General features: G+C 42.9%; 1 protein-coding gene across 4 annotated transcripts in view; it reads right to left on the minus strand.

Moving 5' to 3' along the window:
• Positions 1-22,032, minus strand: part of bahcc1b (BAH domain and coiled-coil containing 1b) — a 278,363-nt gene that overhangs the window by 186,457 nt on the left and 69,874 nt on the right. The window lies entirely within an intron of this gene.

Genomic DNA, 22,032 nt, shown 5'->3' on the forward strand with positions numbered 1-22,032 from the left:
GGCTTCACTTTTAACTGAGACCAGGATCTTTCAGCCCTGCCTGCCGCCAGAATTTTCCGGTCGCGCTGGAAGTCAATGGACTACCATTAACCTGCTGCACCCCCCAGGGCGGGTCCCAGGACTGGAAAATCCCAGCCTAAGACAGTGTATACAGAAGGCATGTTATTTGGGTGCCATATCTTGATTCTTATCTTTTACTGAACCAATACAATTCTCAGTTAATTCAACATACATAGGGGAAGCAGTGGCGTAGTGGTGTTGTCACTGGACTTGTAGTCCAGAGACCCAGTGTAATGCTCTATGGACCTGGATTCGAATCCCACCATGGCAGATGGTGGAATTTGAATTCAATAAGAATCTGGAATTAAAGGTCTATTGATGACCATGAAGCCATTGCTGGTTGTCGTAAAACCCATCTGGTTCACTAATGTTCTTTAGGAAAGGAAATCTGCCATCCTTACCTGGTCTGGTCTACAGCAATGTGGTTGACTCTTAAAAGCCCTCAGGAATGGGAAACAAATGTTGGCCCAGCCAGCAACACCCGCACCCCAGGGATGAATAAAGAATACTTAATGTTATTAATCTGACTGTTTGGTGGTCCAATGATCTATCAATATCTACAACGAGGATGATGCTGTCGGATTTCTGTAAGCCTCGAGGTTAAAGGCCTTCTTTCAAACCTAAAGCAGACATATTGGTTCACAATAATCACATTGGCTGACTTCATGTTCAAATGTAATGATGTTGTCTGAAATAAAATGTGGTCCTAAAATGCAGTGCTAATAGTAAGAGCTCCAGTATGAAAAAAGTGAGTGCAAGATTAAAGTGACTGAATGAAAACATCAGAAGTGGAATCCAAACTGCCCGCTGACCCCATTATCAACAGACATGTTCCTCTCACTTGACACTTGTATGGCACTGTGTACCTCAACTATCACCACCAATCTTGCAATGCGGTTGGATAAATCAATTCCACTTCACTGAGAAGAGGCCTTGCTTTAGTGAAGTGTGCTGTCTCTGAAATAAATACAAAATGTACTGGAAAAAAAATCAGTTGGTCTGATAGCAACATTGGAGAGAGAAACAGAGTTAACGTTACTTGTCTAATATGGCTCTTCTTCAGAACTTTATTGTTGAGCTCAGCTGAAAATCAAAAGACTCTCTCAAAAAATGGTGGGTTGCTGAAGTAACAAGTGGCCTGACACTCAAGGAGATAGGTGTGCTTATATCTTTGCTACTGAGTTGCTAGTCCATTATAAAACCTTACACATTTAAACTTGGATAAAGTGTAGCAACAGCTCTATATTATTCTCTATTTGTGCTCCAGTATACTATCACAGCTTACTTAAGATAGAGGAAACAAGCTATATATTTTACAAGTTGCTTACATAGAAACAATCAAATTAAAAATTCAACAGAGCTTACTTACTTGTTGCATAAAAAGTTATAAATTTATTTTAATCCCCTATATCATAGATGCTTTTTTGGATAGGTCTGGCTGTTCTGGTTTTGGTTATCAAAGGGTTAAGGGATCAACACAATGCCCTTAACTCCTCAGACACACCACCTCGTGAAGTCAGCTCAATGATAGACAGAAAGACAGGCAATGTTGGCACGGTGCATTGAGCACTGGCACTGTGCCCAAATTCAGCTTGACAATTTGCCAGCTGGCTCCAACATGCCAGGGCCTGATCGTAAGAAGCATGCGGCTGCCTAAACTGTGTTAGCGGAGTCCTCATTGAATCCCAGTCTGTCGGAGCAGTGGAGAGTAATCATCCTGAATGGGACAGTCAGTGCCCTAGTGTTAATGATGACATGCTTCAGTGGGGAACAGAGGTGATTAAGATTCGCTGGGTTTTGTCCGTAGAAGTAAAGAAAAAAAAGGACACAGTCTTAGACTTGAGATGCCCTCGGATCGTACAATAGGAAAAATACCAGTGATAAACGGTGCCTGATATTCATCAATCTAATCCAACTCTGAATGGCTTAGTTAGCAAATCTGGTGGGGATAGTTTTTTGACTTGTTCAATTATTGTCTAATTATCTGTCTTAAAAAGTCACATGTACGATCGCCACATACACGCATAATTATCAGTTGAGGAAGGTCTCAGCGTTATGCCTTAACTGCATTTGACACATGCCTGCCTTCACCCAGCTCAATCTTCAGTCCATTTTCTTTTCCCTAAATTAGTTACTCGTCTGCTGGAGTGGTGTATATATATTACCTGACAGACACACATTATTTGCGCATATGCAAAAAAGCAAGCTATTTATTTGCTTGCCGTTGAGTCATAGATCTTATAAGTCTTCTGATCTGCAGTTTGATTTTTAGATGTGGCACTGTTTATTCTTCTTAAATGCCTGTGGCTAAGGGTGTGCAAAATTAGGTTACAGCCTCCTTCAGAATTGGAGAATTTGCTTTGATATACTCGCCTTTGATCTTTTCAATTGGCTTTTATTTTTTAACTACAAGTGGGTTAAAATTGCTCAATTTTGTGGAGCAGAGTATGTGCCAGATGTTTTAGGTTCTCTACATGTGGGTGACTTTAATGCAACACCATTAATGATATAAAAAACATTATTCCCCCACTGATGTTAATGTCGACAACCCCTTTCAAATCACACCAATGACTGGTGCAGTAGGAGCTATGAATAAACGGTTAGCGTCATAACCTGTCCAAACTGATCCAATTCATTGGGAGGTGAGGTACACCATCCAAAAAGAGGCATTTTGTTATTATCACTCACTCGGTTTTTGGAAGCTCAATCACCTGCCGGAAGACAACTCCCTTTCCATTTCATGGAAATTTCATTTATTAACAGAATCCCTAAAGTGCAGATTGAGCCCATTGAGTCTGCATATTATTTAAGCAGTCTTCCCTCACCCAGACCCCATAAACGCACACATTTACTATGGCCAATCCATTTAACCTACACAACTACGCAATGGATTCTATGAACTATGATCATAGGGCACTAAGGGACATAGGTGGGCCAACCCAACTATGCACACCATTGAATCACAGAATCTTTACAGTGCAGAAGGAGGCCATTTAGCCCATCGAGTCTGCATCAACAACAATCCACCCAGGCCCTATCCTTGTAACCTCACGTATTTATCCTGCTAATCTCCAGATACTAAGGGACAATTTTGCATGGCTAATCAATCTAACCTACACATTCTTGGACTGTGGGACGAAACCAGAGCACCTGGAGGAAACCCATGCAGACAGGAGGAGAAGATGCAAACCCCACAGAGACAGTCGCCCAAGGCCGGCATCGAACCCAGGTCCCTGGCACTGAGGGGCAGCAGTGCTAACCACTGCGTCACTATTTAACTGGTCACTGGGACATAACTTATCCAGTGTCTATCAGGGCATTTCTGTGACTGGGCAATTGTTCCATAAGTACCCATAACTGTGTCTTTTACGGTGGCTCCAATTTCTTCCATGATTCGTACGGAGTTTCAAAAGACATCAGAATATTCCAAAGTGTTCATTTGGAAGGCAAAACTGGGGGAAGCAATTTTCCCATTGTACACTCGAATGCCTGAATCTGCAGCTCTGGTAATTATAGGTGAAGTTTAGAACATTGTTTGGCTGCTGGTTGCATACGGGGTCAGTTCCTTTTGTGTGTCCTGCTGTTTTTTGTTTTGGGTGGGTTTTGTTTTACATTCTATACAAATATGAAAAGCTGATTACCAGTGTCTGATCGTATTTCCTATTGTAATGGCTGAAAAATGCATTGTGAAGGGAAAGGAGCAAGCATCAAAGGACTACAGCAAGCAGGTGCCTGCAGTTCACCAGGGTACATTTTTTTCTAAAGTGATCAGCAATTCCTATTACACACAAGCTAAATACACAATGGTGTTTACAGAGACTTAAGATAATGGGAGAAGGTTCCTTCTGAAACTGAGCCTATTATTTCTAGTGGTTTATCTGTACTCTTTTATTGGAGTGATTTTCAAACTTCACGACATTTTCTTTCTCTGACTGAAATGGTGGTTGTCTGGTTTTTTGTTATTCATTCGTGGGACATGGTTATCACTGGTTGGCCGGCATTTACTGTAATGTAATGCTCTGTAATGACGACAAAGAGCTCCTTACTGTTAAAGGTGGTCAAAAAGGGGGTGCCACGGTGGCACAGTGGTTAGCATTGCTGCCTCACAGCACCATGGATCCGGGTCTGATTTCCGGCTTGGGTCACTGTCTGTGCGGAGGATGTACATTCTCCCCGTATCTGTGTGGGTTCCCTCCGGTTGCTCCGGTTTCTTCCCACACTCCAATGATGTGCTGGTTAGGTGCGTTGGCCATGCTAAATTCTTCCTCAGTGTACCTGAACAGGCGCCAGAGTGTGGCGACTAGGGGATTTTCACTGTGACTTCATTGCAGTGTTAATGTAAGCCTACATGCGATACTAATAAATAAAATGGCTTCTTCTGTGCTGTAAGTGCCTATTCCTTGGTATTTGTTATGTTTCAACGGTTAGTTAGTGGTCCACAATTTATTTTACTCCTTTATTTTGAAACAAATATGAGCTTCTGATTGTAACGTCAGCAAGACCAAGAATACATTTTCAAAACTGCGCACAACACCATTTTTTTCTTAATTTCTGTCAACGTGAAAGTTTAGCCAACAAAAAGAATTTTAGACTGCGTGTGCTACAATTGCGTGTGTTCAAGAATGAATTTCAAACACTGCCAAGTGTCTCAGTGATTTCTCTTCTGAATCTGACATAAAATGCACTGAAATTTTATATCTATCAGTGTCACCCTGCAACATTAAAAATGAGCGCAAGAAATGTTACTCTAAGGATGTGTGTATGTGAATCAAATTTCTCTCCCTGTTATTTTAATGGACATGCTAACCATTTTGTTTAAGTTTACTTAGCACCACAATTAAAATAGCAGGAAGAGACATTTGATGATTGTATTAAGTATTCATAAGCTAACAACACTCCCAGTCATTTCCACTCTATGTGTCACAGGTAGTGGTACAGTGGTTAATTGTACTCCAAAATGTTTCACTTTCTTCGTTCAGTTGGTTAATAAAAACACCGTTTGGAAAGATAAAATGTTATATCGACTAACCAAGATTCTCACGATTGATAGTTATAGCTTTAAAGTTCAATAAGCTGATGTCTTCCTTGCGGTAGGATGTTTGCAAGAGAACTGCTTACAATTTAAATGAAATCTTAAAGGAAACAGAATAATCAACCACAATGTTTCCTTTCAAATAGTTTCATTTATTTTGTAAATGAATGGCTGGCGGGGGCAGATTAACTTATTAAGAAAACAGTCTGGGCAAAGCTCTTGGATTCCTACTGAACTGTTCTGCAGTGAAAATTACTTCAAATAATGCCACCTTTTCCACCTCACATCAAGCCACACAAAAATCAACCATTTGGAAACTTTAAGGTCAACTCTCAGGATAAACGTTTCCACAGCTGTAGAAAGGTAGGGGTATTTTTGTACATATTTCTGTATACTGGGACAAAGGTTCAAACTGGCAAAGGGCTAGTGTGGTGTTAAAAGGACAAAAAAGAACCTTGGAATCGTTTCAGAGTCTGCGCGAAGGGGGAACTGGCAGTTTTCCTGGACAGATGAGTAAAAGTGGGCCAAGCGGGCAATCTCCTCTGCATTGATCTTGTGAAGAGATTGGAACAACAATAGTAAGCTCTCGCTGCCACGGATTAAATATAATGTGACATTCTAAGAACTCCGAAAAATCAAATAGCTCTTCATTCTGGGAAAGCATCAATGAGAGGGGATGTTGGAAGCTGTGGTGCCTTTGAATTACATTTGAAAGCTGTGGGCAGGGCTTAAGTACATAAACTGTTCTTTCCCTGATGACTTAGTAAACAGCACAACAAATCAAAGGAACATCTGTCATAGGCAGTGCTCATTTTAAATGCTGCAGTTCAACAAAGGTTCCAGCACAAAGTGTGAACAATGGATAAAAGAGAAAAGATGATTTTAAAAGAGACTAAAAATAAAATGCAAGAGAAACAAAAGTTAATGGGCCGTAACTTCCGAGCTCCTGGGCAATGTGGGTGGAGGTGGCGGAGGGGTGGAGGTGTTGTGGGGGGGGGGGGGGGGAGGTGAGGTGGAGCTATACTAAAGATATGCTGGGAGTCATCTCCCTTCCCTGCTGTCCACCCAAACCCCTCACCCACCTCTATCACCCAGGATGTTCCCAGGTAAGAACTGCATGGCAATCCCCAGGAAGTTCAAACTTCCAATGGACAATTGCCCTGTGTTGGAAATCATCCAAAAATGAGACTTAAATTGCAAATTTCAGACAGGCCCCCAACAGAGTTACACCTACAGGTACCCAGAGAAGAAACAATTAAAACTGCTTGTGGATAACTATTGTACTGATCCATGTCACCAAACTATTCACAGAATCACAGAATACTACGGTATAGAAGAGACCCTTCAGCCCATCGAGTCTGCACCGACACATGAAAGGTCCTGACCTGCTCACCAAATCCCACTTGCCAGCATTTGGCCCATAGCCTTGAATGTTATGGCGTGCCAAGTGCTTGTCCAGGTACTTTTTAAAGGATGCGAGGCATCCTGCTTCCACCACCCTCACAGGCAGTGCATTCCAGACCATCACCACCCTTCTGTTCCCCCCACCCCACCACGGGGATCCTACCCACGCCCAACTTCCAACAGGACTCCCTAAGCCCCCGAGGCCCGACATGTTACTGACCTTAACTGCTCCCTTCACTGCCTCTGAAAGATTAATGAAAATACCAAGACACGAGTGAACATCACCTGCAAGCTCACTGGCTCAGACTGGCGATGTAAAATCTGCAGTTCTTCTTATTGCTGCCACTCCGTAAGGAGGATAATTTCTGAGATCGACTCCAGTTCAATGTTTACCAGACTCTTTAGATATCACCTCTTCTTCCATTCACACAGGACATAATGACATGCAGAGAAATGATTTATACCAGCTCTCCATCCATAGAGACCATCAAGAACCCCCAAACCACCACACAAGTCTACAGAACCCGCTCTGGCCACGCGAGGGAATATCTCCAATTGCATAACACTGATGAAATCTGGAGGAGAGTTTGGGCAGAAAACATCTTTCCAAATTGGGTAGAATCTTCTGTTCTGGGCTCCAAGTTTGGTGGCAGGTGGGCAAGTGGAAGTGGTTTCCGTGGAAACGGGCGCAAACTTGCGCTATTCAGCTCATTAAATGTACATCCACGAAGAGCTTGTCGATTCTCGTGGTGCAGCAGGGTGGGGGGGGAGTGGGGGCAAAAAGTTTCCATCCTCATCATTACCTCATGAGGTCAAAGGTCCAGGCCATATCAAAAAGGCACCCGGATAATCTGCATATCCCTCGCACCTTTGCCCTGGCACTGCTCCACCCTTCTGTGCTAATTCTTTGGGCAGGATTTTGCAGCCACGCTCGCCCCAAGATGGGAGAATCCCGCCCGAGGTCAATGGACCCTTGCACAGTCCTGTCGTGCCCGCTACAATTCCTGTGGCAGGCGGGATAGGAAAATTCTGCTCTCTGTCTCTTTCTTGGTCTCTCTCCACACAACTTACACTGTAACCATCCAGTCTCAATGTAGGTTGGCATTAACAGACACTCCTCAAAGACGACACAGTGGTTAGCACTGCTGCCTCACAGCACCAGGTACCCGGATTCAACTCCGGCCTCGGGTGTCTGTGTGGACTTTGTAGATTCTCCAGGTGTCTGCAAGGATTTCCTCCACGGGCTCCGGCTTCCTCTCACACTCCAAAGATGTGCAGGTTAGGTTAATTACCCATGCTAAATTGCCCTTCAATGTCAGGGTAAATAGGTGAGGTTACGGGGATAGGGCCTAGGTGGGGTTGCTGTTGGCGCAGACTCGATGGGCCAAATGGCCTCCTTCTGCACGGTAGCGATTCTATGACAATGCAGCAGAAACTCAATCGTGGAAGAATTCTACACCACAAGGTTCACGCCACCTTTGTACAGTTGTAAAAGTGAACTTTCTAATTTCTTGTTGGTGGAAAACTTAATTCTGGTGAGGTGGCCTTTTAATGAGAATGCATGACATGCTAATACATGCAAAAGAGCTTCCCAACATTGTTCGCTGAGAAACCCGACTCACCAAGGACATAGTTTGCCAAATTTTTTTCCCACCATTGGGTAACTCACGCCAAGTTAACATCCCCCTGTCCACCAAACTCCCTGCTGGTGATTCCAAACACTGTCTCCAATTCAACATCTCAACAACCAGGCTTCACCCTCCCCTGATGCATGCGCATATCCCTCAACAGAATAGGGACTGGACATTAGCTGATGTGGTCACCTGATGTACAAACGACACCTCAAAATCTTGCCTGGCTGAGACTGTGGAACTCCGAGCAAACTGTGGAGCACGTCAGAATATCTCTGCCTGACTCTTCCTAGAGTCACACTTGCCCTCCAACGGGGCATTGGGCTTTATCGGGAACTTGATATTAGAACTGGGAAAACAGCTGCTGTTCCGAAAGCCATACAAAAGGATAAAGAAATCTTAGTTTAAAGAAATTTGTTGTATGAATGTTTGAATGTATTCAAGAGGTGTTTATATACAGCACTTGGGGTGAACAGGATCAAAGGTTACAGGGTGAACACAGCATTAGCTATTGAGTTGGACGATCATCCGTGATGGTGATGGATGGCGCAGCAGGCTCGAAGGGCCAAATGGCCTCCCTCTTCTCCTATTGTCTATATTTCTATGTTTAAATTCAAAGCGTTTAAGGATTTTGATTTAAGTAAGATGTTTCCTTTAGTGCTTTGTTCCTGACATATATTAAGTGTCAAGTACAAACTTCATAGCAAAATATCTTGCAATCCACTCTACATATTAATGCAGTGAAAGGCACAATGTAACAATCAGGGATAATGGTATTGTAACATTGCATCGCATCCTGCGCCAGTGAAATTGTAGTTTTTTTTAATTACAGTTTTGATTTCTTTTCTTGAAGGTACAATTAAATCACTGCAGGAAGAATAGCCAAAGGACATAATTGGATTTTCAGAAAACATTTGATAAGATGTCTCAAGTACGTCTCTTAAGGAATTAATCGTAAGTTATCTCGCTGAATTGAAAACTGGTTTTGCGAAGAAGGTGGAACTGACTGGAAAATGCTACGCTGGTGGAATCAGGGGCAGCGGGTGGGGGGATAAGGGATGGGGGGGTGGGGGGATGCAGGGGGGGAGACGCGGAGTGGGGGGGGGTGCGGAGGGAAGTGGCACTGACTAAGAACAGTGGCTCGTTTCCTCTGTTGCTCCCACAAACAGTTTAAAGAACCTTTTGCATCTGCTGATGATCCCGAGCAACATAGACAGCTGACAAGGGGACAGGGGCTGCATTCAAGAAATCTGGAACAATCGAGTAACTGAGCAGAGAAATGGATTTTGCTTCTCATTATCGGTGTAAATGCACGCTGCTGCATATCGAAATGGTAATGTTCACCTGCAAGTAAAGAACACACGAAGGATTTGCGTGTGATTATTGATAGCCACTGAAAAGTTCCAGCCAGGTTGGAAGTGATCAGGGGCAGGATTCTCCAATCTCATGCCTACCCGCCCCACTGCCAGCCAGGGGAAAGAATTTGCCGCTCAGCCAAAAGTGCGCTTACTTCAGTGGCACTGGAGATTGCCAACCACATGGAAGGTTTCCAGCGGGGTGAAGAAGGGCTAAAATACTCTGATATCATCCACGGCTGGGATTCCCTCATGCTGATGGAGTGAATGACAGATGAAAATGGCCAGTCCAAGCTGAGGCAGGAGCAAGGTGGAACCAGGGCTGTGCAAGGAGTGTAGGGGAGGGGAGGGGGGAAGAGGACAACAGTTCAATGGCAGGCAAAGGGACAAGGAGATAATGAAGAATACGAACAATGGAAGGCAGAAGGAAGACCAAGGGGAGGCGTCGGGCCTCCACAAGGCTGCACTGAAAGCTCCCAAATAAGGGGGCCAAATGATACCAAACTATTTACAGGAAGCGGGTGCATAAAGACTCCAGGTGTGATGGGTAGAGGTCCAAGAGGCACACGGAGGCCTCAAGTGATCGGCCTGGCAGGAGGATGATGGAAGTGGAACGTCTTAAAGCTGCTAGCCTTACCTCTCTGGGTTGCTGACATCCTGCACAGACAGGTGAAGACAGCTGGGCTGGAGAGAGTGATATGAGTGTGCCGGGCTGGCGTTTCAATACGGCGGCAGAACCTTCAAACCCACCAGCTGGCGGTGGGCAGACAAATTAACTGTCAGTCCACCAGGAGACTTGGAGGGCAACTCGCCCGTGCATAATTAATGAAGTTCCAAGGGCAGGATCTGGCACTGCATCCTGCCATTCAGGCAGGAAAAGCACCACAAGAGACATTGGAAGATCTGCCCATCACCGCACTGAGTCTCAAAAATGGAGAATTCTGAATTATTAGGCCTCTACTCTCAGGAATTTAGAAGAATGAAGGGAGATCAAATTGAGTTATAGAAGATGATAAAAGATATGGATAAAGTAGACATGAAGTGATGCTTCCTCTTATGGGGCATTTTAAGACAAGAGGTCTTAGGATAAGGGGTAGCAAATTTAAAACAGAGTTGAAACTACTTCTCCCAAACGGTTGTGAATCTGTGGAATTCACTACCACAACATGCGGTGGATACTGGAACAGTGAGTAAATTTAAAGAAGAGTTTGACGGATTTTTATTTGGTAATGAGTTGAAGTGTTATGGAGAGAAGGCAGGAAAATGGAGGTGAGGAGTATATCAGCCATGATTGAATGGGGGAGCAGACTTGATGGGCCAAATGGCTGAATTCCGTTCCTGTATCTTATGACCTAATTATTCTGGTCTTATTTGTAACAGTGGAGAGGATATTTGTGTGCAGTTTGAGCACTGAATATTCAAAAACATACTGGCTCATTCGACTAAGTTCAGACTGGGATTTTGAAGTTTAAATTCTGGAGGGATAGTTACACAAGAGGAATTATTTTTACTCGGGAAAGGTACAATCCCAGTCTTCAGAATGTTAAAAAATGCTGTTACAGATGATGCAACTTGCATAATAAGCACAAAATTAGATTGTTGGTAGTTACAGCTATACATTAGGTTTTCTGCCCCCAAGGGGTCATGAAGATCTGGAACAGGCTCGCAGGAAAAAAAACAGTCAATGATGTCTTAATTAAACTCTTCAAAAATTAGCTGGATCGATAACTGCTTGAAAAGTAACTGAGTGTTAGAGGTACACGGTGGGCAGGGTTTTACAACCTCACTCATCCCAAAATGGTAAAATCCCACCCAAGGTCAAGAGACCTTCCCGCTGTCTGCCTCTTGCCCGCTCTGATTCCCGTGGAAGGCGGGGTGGTAGAATTCCGGCCATGGACTGAGGTTATCAAAGACTGAATGGAGTGCAATGGGTCCTACACTTCTTTTGGCAGAGACAACATGGCCTGTAGAGAGATACAAATAGACAGGCTGAAGATACACTGGAGTTTTGCTTAATCATTTCTGAAATGCAGATTAATAGGAAGAGTAAAAGCTAGATAGATTGTCCAAGAAGTGGTGAGATAAAGCATGACGGGCTAAATTTCTCATTCTTATCCTTCAGCCTTTAAATTAAAATGGATAAGTTGCCAACATGAGAAATAATTCCATTGGAATCTTTGCCACATGGTTTGATTGCAATGAACATCACAGGGGTCAATTTTCAAGTATCAGATGTAAAGACCTGCAGCAATATTTGGCAACGGCTCTTTAAAATGGAACAACAGAGATGAATTATATCGCAGCCCTCTCCACTGTTTGGAGCCAATGTTGTCCAGGTGCACTCTTTTTGATATATCATTGTGTACAAGATCAATGTTGTCACCACGTGCGCTGACTGTTCATCCCTGTACCATGATATATGTGTCCCTCTCTTTCGGTTATTCTTTTGCACTTCCCTCTCAATCTTCCACAGCACAACATTTCCCATTCCTATTAGCACTTTTGTGAAGAACTTGATTTGATTTAATCTTGTCACATGTTGGGATACAGTGAAAAGTATTGTATCTTCGGCGCTATTCAGACAGAAACATACCGTTCATAGAGTACATAGGGAAGAAGCAAAGGAGACAGTGCAGAATATAGTGCTGCAGTTACAGATAGGTTGTAGAGAAAGATTAATATATATTAAGATTCAAAAATCTAATGACCGCAGGAGAGAAGCTGTTTTTGATCTGGCTGCTGAGGATGTGTAGTGAAGATAACGTTATGAATGAATATCAATACCACATTGCAAATGTGAAGAAGGCACAGTGGTTAGCACTGCTGCTTCACAGGCATCAGAGACCCAGGTTAAATTCCCAGCTTGGGTCACTGTCTGTGTGGAGTTTGCACTTTCTCCCCGTGTCTGTGTAGGTTTCCTCCAGGTGCTCCAGTTTCCTCCCCCAGTCCGAACGACGTGCTGGATAGGTGCAGTGGCCATGCTAAATTCTCCCTCACTGTACCTGAACAGGTGCCGAAACGTGGCAAATAGGGGATTTTCACGGTAACTTCATTGCACTGTTAAGGTAAGTCTACTTGTGACAAATAAAATTTAAACAAATGCCCAGGCTGCAACAGGAACAGGATTTGGAGTGGCGCACCTCCAGAGGCAACATAGAGCCATAGAGATTTACAGCATGGAAAAAGGCCCTTCGGCCCTATTTGTCCATTCCTCCCCTTTTTTTAACCATTAAGCTAGTCCCAATTGCCCGCATTTGGCCCATATCCCTCTAAACTCATTTACCCATATAACTGCCTAAATGCTTTTTAAAAGACAAAATTGTACCCACCTCTACTGCTACCTCTGGTAGCTTTTTCCAGACATTCACCACCTGTGTGTGAAAAAATTGCCCCTCTGGACACTTTGTACTTCACCCCTCTCACTTAAATCTATGCCCTCTAGTTTTAGAGTCCCCTATCTTTGGGAAAAGATGTTGACTATCTAGCTGATCTATGCCCCTCATTGATTTTATAGACCTCTACAAGATCACCCCTAAGTCTCCTACGTTTCAGAGAAAAATGTCAGTCTATCCAACCTCTCCTTATAACTCAAACCATCAAGTTTCTGTAGCCTCTAGTCCCTAGTAAAACACAACAATGCTACAGCAGAGATCCCAGGGCAAGCCACGTATGGCTCTTCTGGGATCTGATCTGCTCAAAATTCCCCAGGATGGCAATATCATTCCTTTAAATGATACACACACAGAGCTCCACAAACAAAATAGCTAATGGCAGGTTCTAAAGAAGTCGTAGCCTTATTTCATTTGAGCGGTTTCAAAATTAAGCATAATTCAGCATAATTAAATTTAGCATAATTAAGGTCCCAACGCACACCAGACATTCTTTCTTCCACCTTCTTCTTTCGGGAAAAAGATACAAAAGTCTGAGGTCACACAGCAACCGACTCAAGAGCAGCTTCTTCCCTGCTGCTGTCAGACTTTAGAATGGACTTACTTGCATTAAAGTTGATCTTTCTCTACATCCTAGCTATGACTGTAACACTACATTCTGCATTCTCTCATTTCCTTCTCTATGAATGGTATGCTTTGTACAGCATGCAAGAAACAATACTTTTCATTGTATGCTAACACACGTGACAATCATAAATGAAATCAAATCAAAAATTATGAGAAAGCCTTTATAAAACTGTATTAATTTCCTAATTACTGTGCTATCTTAATATATGTGAAACTTGTTACAACAGCAATGTTTTACAAATCACCATGTCACACAAAGGCAATTAATAGCAACTCTTTGTAACATGAGAACGCATTGTGAAATCCTTCGTAGATCATGCACTCGAGAAACACGGTGTATTTATGTACTGTAAACCACTTGAAGAATCCACTCACTGTATGCACTGGGTGGGGTCTCTTTATTGCACTGCTAATCTAAAATTCAATCTGAAATGTCTTGTTAATGAACCTTTTCAACTCCACATTTACTTTCCAGGAGCACGGTAATGATTTATAAAATAGTTTTTCAAGTGCACGAGAGAGCCAAACCACTTCTCCAAATGAATGTGAGGTTCTCCAGCAAACTTTATAAACGTAAAGATTTATAGTTTAACTTGTAAATCAGCTGAAGTGCGCACAGATCACTATTTGGCTGAGTACAAATTCCTGACGCTAAGCTTAAAGAGGAAATTCTAGCCTGGTTGAGAGGGACAGCAGATTTCATTTGTTTACTCACATGAATCCTCTACCCAGAGCCTGGTCCTCTGTAACATGCTGTCTTCGCTATTCCTAATAATATTCCGGAGAGGTGACCTGCACGCAGTCCGGAGATTTGGTATGCAACTTGCCCCAAAATCCTCAGCTTATAAAATAAATGCAAAGAGACTTATTTCTCCTCAAAACAGAAAGTACATTTAGAAGGTTAACAGGTCGGAAATGAATGTCCTACAGTGAAAAACACCAATGATTTTCCCACCCAGGCACAACATTGCCACCCAGATATTTCCAAAACACAGCGGCTGATTAAGGATGCTTGGCAGAGAGTTGCATTTGTTCTTAAACTATTAAAATGCACTAACCCACAGACAGGATCAAGTTCCCCTTTTAACTGACAAGGAGAAATCAGGGGTCCTACAGGTTCAGGTACAACCTAGGTCGTTTACAAGGAGATGTGCTTCTTTAATTTTATTAAATGGATAAATGTTTCAGAAAAGTCGGTTGGTTTCGCAGGAAGTGAAGCATTCTCATCAGTTTGACCAGAAATATCACATGGTGCAGTTCTGGTTACAGTTCTGGCACAGGCAAAGTATGGGGGTTTTGACATATAGTTATCAGAATCCCCAGCAAAAACCACTGAAAATAACACATATGCAAGCAAGCATGCACACGCACACACACACACACACAACAAGCGCGAAAGTCAGCAGTAGATCATTTTGGTTGCACCCTGGAGTAGAAATACATTTCCAAGTCTAAGGCAGCTATGTTTATCAATCTTAGAAGGGGTATAAAAAAAACTAAGTCAAAGCTTTATCAAGGGAAACTGAGAGAGTTATATCTGTAAGAGACCGTTAGTTCAATGAGAACAATGAGATTGATTGGCCTTTTGTGTTTTAAACATATTGACTTCTTTTTCATTCTTCGATATAGATCAATTATAGATCATGAGTTAATTTTTTAAAAATATGCCTGGAAATAACAAGTGCTTAATGTGTTCATATCAAGTTCCACTACCTCACTGGAGGCGTGAACGATATGTTTTAAATGAATTAACGCTTCCATTAAAATAGCAGAGGAACTTGATATGACTGTGTTAAGTGTTCAGATGATAACATCGCTCACAGTTATTTCCAAGCCTTCTTGAGTAGGAAGAGGAGCTGCAACCCTTCATATTAACCAGGATTTTGCATCAGTACAAAACTGCTCAGCGTCATGAGAACTGCTATTGAGTCACCTGAAATTAAATTTCAATGCTGTCACTGATCTGTCATCCCAGAGGGATCCCTCCTCGCTACAAAAACGAGAATCTGGTTCTTTAACAGTTGCTCCCCCTAAAGCCTGTATCATGTATTCACTCAGTCCTGGCATTGTCTGCAAACCCTTGATCACAAGGATCCTTCATAAGTACCTTTCCACTCTGTTCAATGTTAATTTGCATTTTTCTATCATTACCGCTCATGAAATGTAGCGTTTGGTTTGTAAAACTGCTAGCGATAGTGTCGTCTCTGTATACTTGTACATTCTGGGCTTGCCTGCAGGATTTACCAAACAAGTTTCAAACTTTATTTGTCATGCTGAAGATGCACAATCAAAAATGTTACAATAGATTGGTGATGGTGAAGAGTATTTTCTGTTGGCTTACCTGAAGATAAGTTTAAATTTCACTGATTGAAACTTACAAAGGTATCTTGACCTTTTCTCAATTTAAAAATCCCGAGAACTTCCCAGGCTCTGAAAATAGTTTTCAGATGTTTTGGAAATCCTAAATAAATATAAGCTCACGAAGCCCAAAAGCAGATCGTAGGCAACCACGGGGCTAGTGAATGCCAAGATGGACTGGTTGGCCCAGTTGTTTTAGAAGCTGTTGGGCCCTCTAGCCCTCACCTCTCAAACTCGCTGAGTCACCCCACATGGTCTCTGCAACTCATGCCTCCTCACTCAATCGTTCTCCCAAGCTCCCTCATACCACCTGCATGCCTACCCATGCCTCTAAACCACCACCAGGCTCTTTCACCCCCCCATGTCACCTCCACATCAAATCATGGCCCAGGTGTCACCTCCAAAGCCACCTATTCAGTGTCCACCATTGACTGACTTCAGAAGCAAAAACTTTTGACAACCTAACACAGTTCTTAGTCTAACACTTGACCATAAAAAATGTCCCATTCATGAAATCTATTTCTTTTAAATCTCCTGAACTGGTTAATATCTTAAAAAACAAACTAACTTTTATACAGAGTTCCCATCAAAAACAGCTAATTCTTTAAACGCCTATTTAAACTGTCAATCAAACGGTGAATTCAAATCTCTTGCTGAGGTAACTGTAGCTTTTGAAACTCAGCCAAGCTTTCATGTTAAGAATCCTTGGGTAAGGTCAACTAAAGCCTCATTTAAAATTGCATGAATCATTGATCATTTTTCTAGCCTACAACCTGTCAATAAAAGCAGCCCAACGAAGGGTTTTTTTTAAATGCACAATGATAGATTCGGTCTGTACTTTTCATGTTTAAAGAGCAAAGGCCTTTAAAATCTTCAGATCATGATACTTAAACAGAGGTCATCCACCCATTTATGGCTATTCCATAAGTTTGTGACTCCCACACTGTGGTAAGTGAACCTGGACCAAGCAAGGTAGGGCACGATGAAACTCAAGGCCCTATTGAGTTTGGGGTTCCCTTCTGCGTGAGTCATGCCTCACCCAACTCCCTCTGCCTGGAAAAATAGGATCTGTTGGATATGGTGCCAGCACTTTGTCATTCGGGTTCCCCACTCCACTATTTTTAAAGTACCGCAAGTTTTCCTGATTCTGTAAAAATCTTGCCTCAAATGTCAGGCAAAGGATTAAAGAACCACAAAAGGCAGCTGGAGCCTAATTAACATGCCAAAGGTATGGACGGTTGGCTTTAATTGGACTGCAACTGAACTTTAAGTGACACGGAGTCTGGAATTCCTGACAGCTGTTCCAAATAAAGACACATTGATTCCCCACATTAAGTGGCTCCTTTAACCTTCTTCATGGATCAGGGAGCAGTGCTAGCCCCAGGTTCACTCATCAAGGAAGCCTTCATCTACACACCCAGCCCCGATTTTTTTTTGTTACACCTGCCCCTGATCACCAGCCTTTCTCATCATCCGCCCAATCTCAAACAGCCCTCCTCACCTGATTGCTACTGTCACCCATCTGATCTGAAAACACAGCTCCCCCCCCGCCCCCCACCCAACTTTCAATTCCCAATCCCCATCATCACACAATCGCAGGGCACAGACCCGAACTCCCCTTCCATTGCCACACCTCTCATCATCAATGTTCTCTTCCACTGACCCCAACAGAGATAACCCGACAATCTGAATGAGGCCCAGGCATTACAAACCACAGCGACCTCTTGCCTACCACCCACCTGGTTACCAGGCCAGGTAACTCATTCACCTCCAGCCTCCACAGTACCCTTCTCAAGCATTTCCCTTTAATACTGTCAATATCTAGCATTATTTCTACCAAGAATTAGACTAAAGTTCAATTTAAGACTAGTATCAAGTGACAAAGACTCTATACAGATTTTTCTATCCTTCTCACATTGCTCTTTCTCCTTTTATCCCCAGTGGGCAGCTGGCTAATATTGAACTTACAGGAAATCACTGACAGGCCATCAGTTAATACATTTAATCTATCTTTAAGATGGTATCTTATGTGCAAGCGAAGAGAGTTCAAGAAGTGGAAAGAGAATAGAAAGCAAAGGGTAACATAAAAACAGAGAGGCAGGAGTAGACCATTCAGCCCTTCGAGCCTGCTCCACTATTCATGTTGATCATGGTTAATTATTGAATTCAATACCCTGATCCCCCTCCCTTCCTCTCAGATCTCTTTAGCCCCACGAGCTATATCTAATTTCCTTTTGAAATCAGACAATGTTTTGGCCTCGACTACATTCTGTGGTAGTGAATTCACCACCCTCTAGGTGAAGAAATTTCTCCTCACCTCAATTCTAAAAGGTTTACCCCTTATCCTCAAACTATGAACCCTAGTTCCGGACTCCCCCACCATCAGGAATATTCTTTCTGAATCTACCCTGTCTAACCCTTTTAGATTTTAATAAGTTTCAATGAGATCCTCTCTCTCACAACAGGGGGAGAAATGGATATTGGTCAGATGGATGGAATGTGGACGCTGTGTTCCCCTAGGATCTGTACCCAAAGGGTCTGTGTTGGATGTGTCTCTTCTTTTCCATGCATGTAAACGATTTCAGAATTAATGACAAGAAGAATTATATTGAGGTTTCTCATCAATACCAGATAAGAGACTGCGGTAAAACATAAGGGAACACGCAGGAAGTCATCGATGAGCTTGAAGAGTGGGCAACTGGAGGTGCATGCAATCCCAAGCTGAGAAACCTGGTGTAGTGACTGTATCCTAAATATTCTTTCACAAAATTGAAAGAGCAGCAAGACTGAAGCAAAAATCATTAAAAATGATCTGTGAATTCTGGCTCCTATACATAGGTGCGTTAAATATGAAGCCAAAAAAATGATTTTAAAATTAAAGACACTGGTCCAGTTGAGGTACAAGGCATGTGATTAGAAGAAGAATATTAGGCCCACAGGAATGCTCACTAGAATTGTACCAGGAAATAATTACATTTTAAAAAATCTAGAAAAGTTAAGTTTAGTTTAGCAGGAGCAGAGAAGGTGAAAAGCAGATCCAATAGAGGTTTCCAAAATGATGAAGGGTTTTGAGACAGTAAATACTATAATGAATAAAAGCAAATTACTACAGATGCTGGAATCTGAAACCAAAAGAGAAAATGCTGTAAAATCTCAGCGGGTCTGGCAGCATCTGTAGGGACAGAAAAGAGCTGGCACTTTGAGTCCAGATGACCCTTTGTCAAAGCTGTCTATCTTTGTCTTAAATACATTCAATGACTTGGCCTCTACAGCCTTCTATGGCAATGAATCCCACAGGATCACCACACTTTGGCTGAAGAAATTCCTCCTTATCTCACTATCACGACTGGATCAAAATCAAAAATCAAGGATCCTCAACACTTTGAATCACAGAATCCCTATTGTACAGAAGGAGGCCATTCGGCTCATCAAGTCTACACCAGTAACAATCCCACTTTCTCTGTCTTTTAGCTTTGACAAAAGGTCATCTGGACTCGAAACGTTACCTCTTTTCTCTCCTACAGATGCTGCCAGAAATACTGCAGTGAATGACTGTTTTCACTGATTGACCAGGCACTACCAGAGCTCGGACTCAGTACTGAAGAAAGCACCAACAAGGATTGATGGGCCTAATGGCCTATCTCTAGGTTGGAATTTCTATGTGATTCACCAGAAGCAGGAGTTGGCCACCAGTCTCTTCAAGCCGGTTCCACCACTCAATGCGGTTATGGCCGACATACGCCGGCCTCAGCTCCTTTTTTGTGCTATTTCCCCATAACACTCTATTCCTCGATCTATCAAGTATTTAGCCACCTCCACTTTAACTACTTCCAATGATTCCGTAATTAGAAAAATAGAAGGGAAATTTAAAAGAGCACCAAGCATTCTTAAAAAGATTTGCGACACGTGCACACTGAGAAAGAGACTACCTGACGATTTGAAAGAAGTGGATCAGATATTGCAAAAGGGCGAAGGCGAAGGGGCAGGGCAGTGAAATGGAATGTAAATTAGATCGCTGCAGTTAAACAGTTATCAGCACAGACCTGACCAGACTGCATTCTGATTCAGAAGTTCTGTGATCCTATAATCAAAAATTTTTTCCCATAGTCTTGGGTATTGAGGATTAGCTGCATCTTGTTTACATTGCAAACTAGGTAAACAACAGGAGTGAGTCGCGCATTATGAAATTAATTGGTTATCAGTGGATTGACGTGCGCTGAACGTCACTGTAAACCTGCCCCAGTCGGGTGCGCCGATACAATGTCAACACTAGCTATTTAATGTATAATGCAGCAAAGGATCTTATTTCACATATACACTGACAATTAAAGTTTATTATAGGCGATTCATACAATCATAGAATTCCTACAGTGCAGAAGGAGGCCATTCAGCCCATCAAGTCTGCACCAACCACAATTCCACCCAGCCTCTATTCCCGTAGCCCCACATATCTACCCTGCCAGTCTCCCTAAATATAGGTCTGTTTATCAATTGATGGCATCTTCAGTTAAACGCAAGACCAGTTGCCAGAAGCTGGTATACAGAGTGAATGGCATGTTTTCAGATTCTCAGGAACTATACAAGCACTGACGAATGTTCCACATTGCGCATCATCAATACAGATTTAAATGTTGACCAAAATAGGAATATCGAAAGGGTTTCAATGATGCAAATTCACGTTAAAAGTTTTATGAACATTTGTTAAATAGAGGCTGGAACTTTCTGGCTGTTCATGGCGGTGGGATCTTGTGCTCCCGCTGACAGCATGCCCCAGTCATGGACTTCCCAGCAGCTTGGGGAACAGAGTCAATGAGAAATCACATTGACAGTGGCAGGACCAGAAGATCCCACCGCTGGCCAATGGCACACCACCTCCAGCCATGAGAAAGACATAGTGGGGAGCTCAGAGAATCCCTTCCAAATCCTCCAATGAGGTGCATTTTAGGAAACTATATTTCCATTCCTGTCAATACTAAGTCATTATACCTGTCAGCCTTGGCAAATATCATAGAATCCCTACAATGCAGAAAGAGAAGCCCATTGAATCTGTACCAACTTTCCAAAACAGCATCCCACCCAGATCCACCCCCACCATCCCACTGCACCCCTCCCTAGGCCTGTAACCCTGAACATTCACCATCCATCTAACCTTCACATCTTTGGACAGTGGGAGGAAACCCACGCAGACATGGGAAAAATGTGCAAACTCCACACAGACTGTCACCCAAGGCCGGAACTGAACCTGGGTCGAAGCAGGAGTGCTAACCACTGTGCCACCTAGAAGTTAGAAAATTGTGGGTTTGAATCTGATTCCAGAGACATGTAGGTAAAAATCTCTGCTCGCACTCTGGTGCCATACTGACAGAGTACTGTATTATCAGGGCTGCATCTTTGGGATGAGAAGTTAAACCAAGGTCCCGTCAGCTTTCAGGTGGGTTTGAATAATCCCACAGCACTATATTGAAGAAGAGCAGAGGAGTTATCCCTGTCTTGGTTAATGCTTACCCCTCACTCAATATCACAAAAACATAAGGCCATAAAACCATAAGACATTGAGGCAGAATTAAGCCATTTGGCCCATCAAGTCTGCTCCGCCATTCAATCTTGGCTGATATGATTCTCAGCCCCATTCTCCTGCCTTCTCCCTGTAACCCTCGATCTCCTTATTGATCAAGAAACTATCTATCTCTATCTTAAAGACACTCAATGGCCTGGCCTCCACAGCCCTCTTGTGGCAATGAATTCCATAGATTCACTACCTTCCAGCTGAAGAAATTCATCCTCATCTCAGTTTTAAAGGATGTTCCCTTCACTCTGAGGTTGTGCCCTCGAGTTCTAGTTTCTCCCACTAGAGGAAACATCCTCTCCGTGTCCACTCAATCAAGACGTCTCAGCATTCTGCAAGTTTCAGTTAGCTGCCCCCCCCCCCCACCTCATCCTTCTAAACTCCATCGAGTATGGACCCAGACTCCTCAACCCTCTCCTCATATGACAAACCCTTCAACCCTCTGATCATTCTTGGGAACCTCCTCTGGACCCCTGTCGTATTGTGGGAGATGGCTTTGTGAAAGTTGGCTGTTGTGTTTACCGGCTTTTCAACAGTGAAAATACATCCTTGGTTTGAAGGTATGTTGGGCTGGTGCAAAGTTGTGGAAGGCACTATTTAACTGGAAGCT

Source organism: Carcharhinus amblyrhynchos, chromosome 21 (genome assembly GCF_965287045.1).
Source record: "Carcharhinus amblyrhynchos chromosome 21, sCarAmb.v2.hapA, whole genome shotgun sequence".
Taxonomy (NCBI): Eukaryota; Metazoa; Chordata; class Chondrichthyes; order Carcharhiniformes; family Carcharhinidae; genus Carcharhinus; species Carcharhinus amblyrhynchos.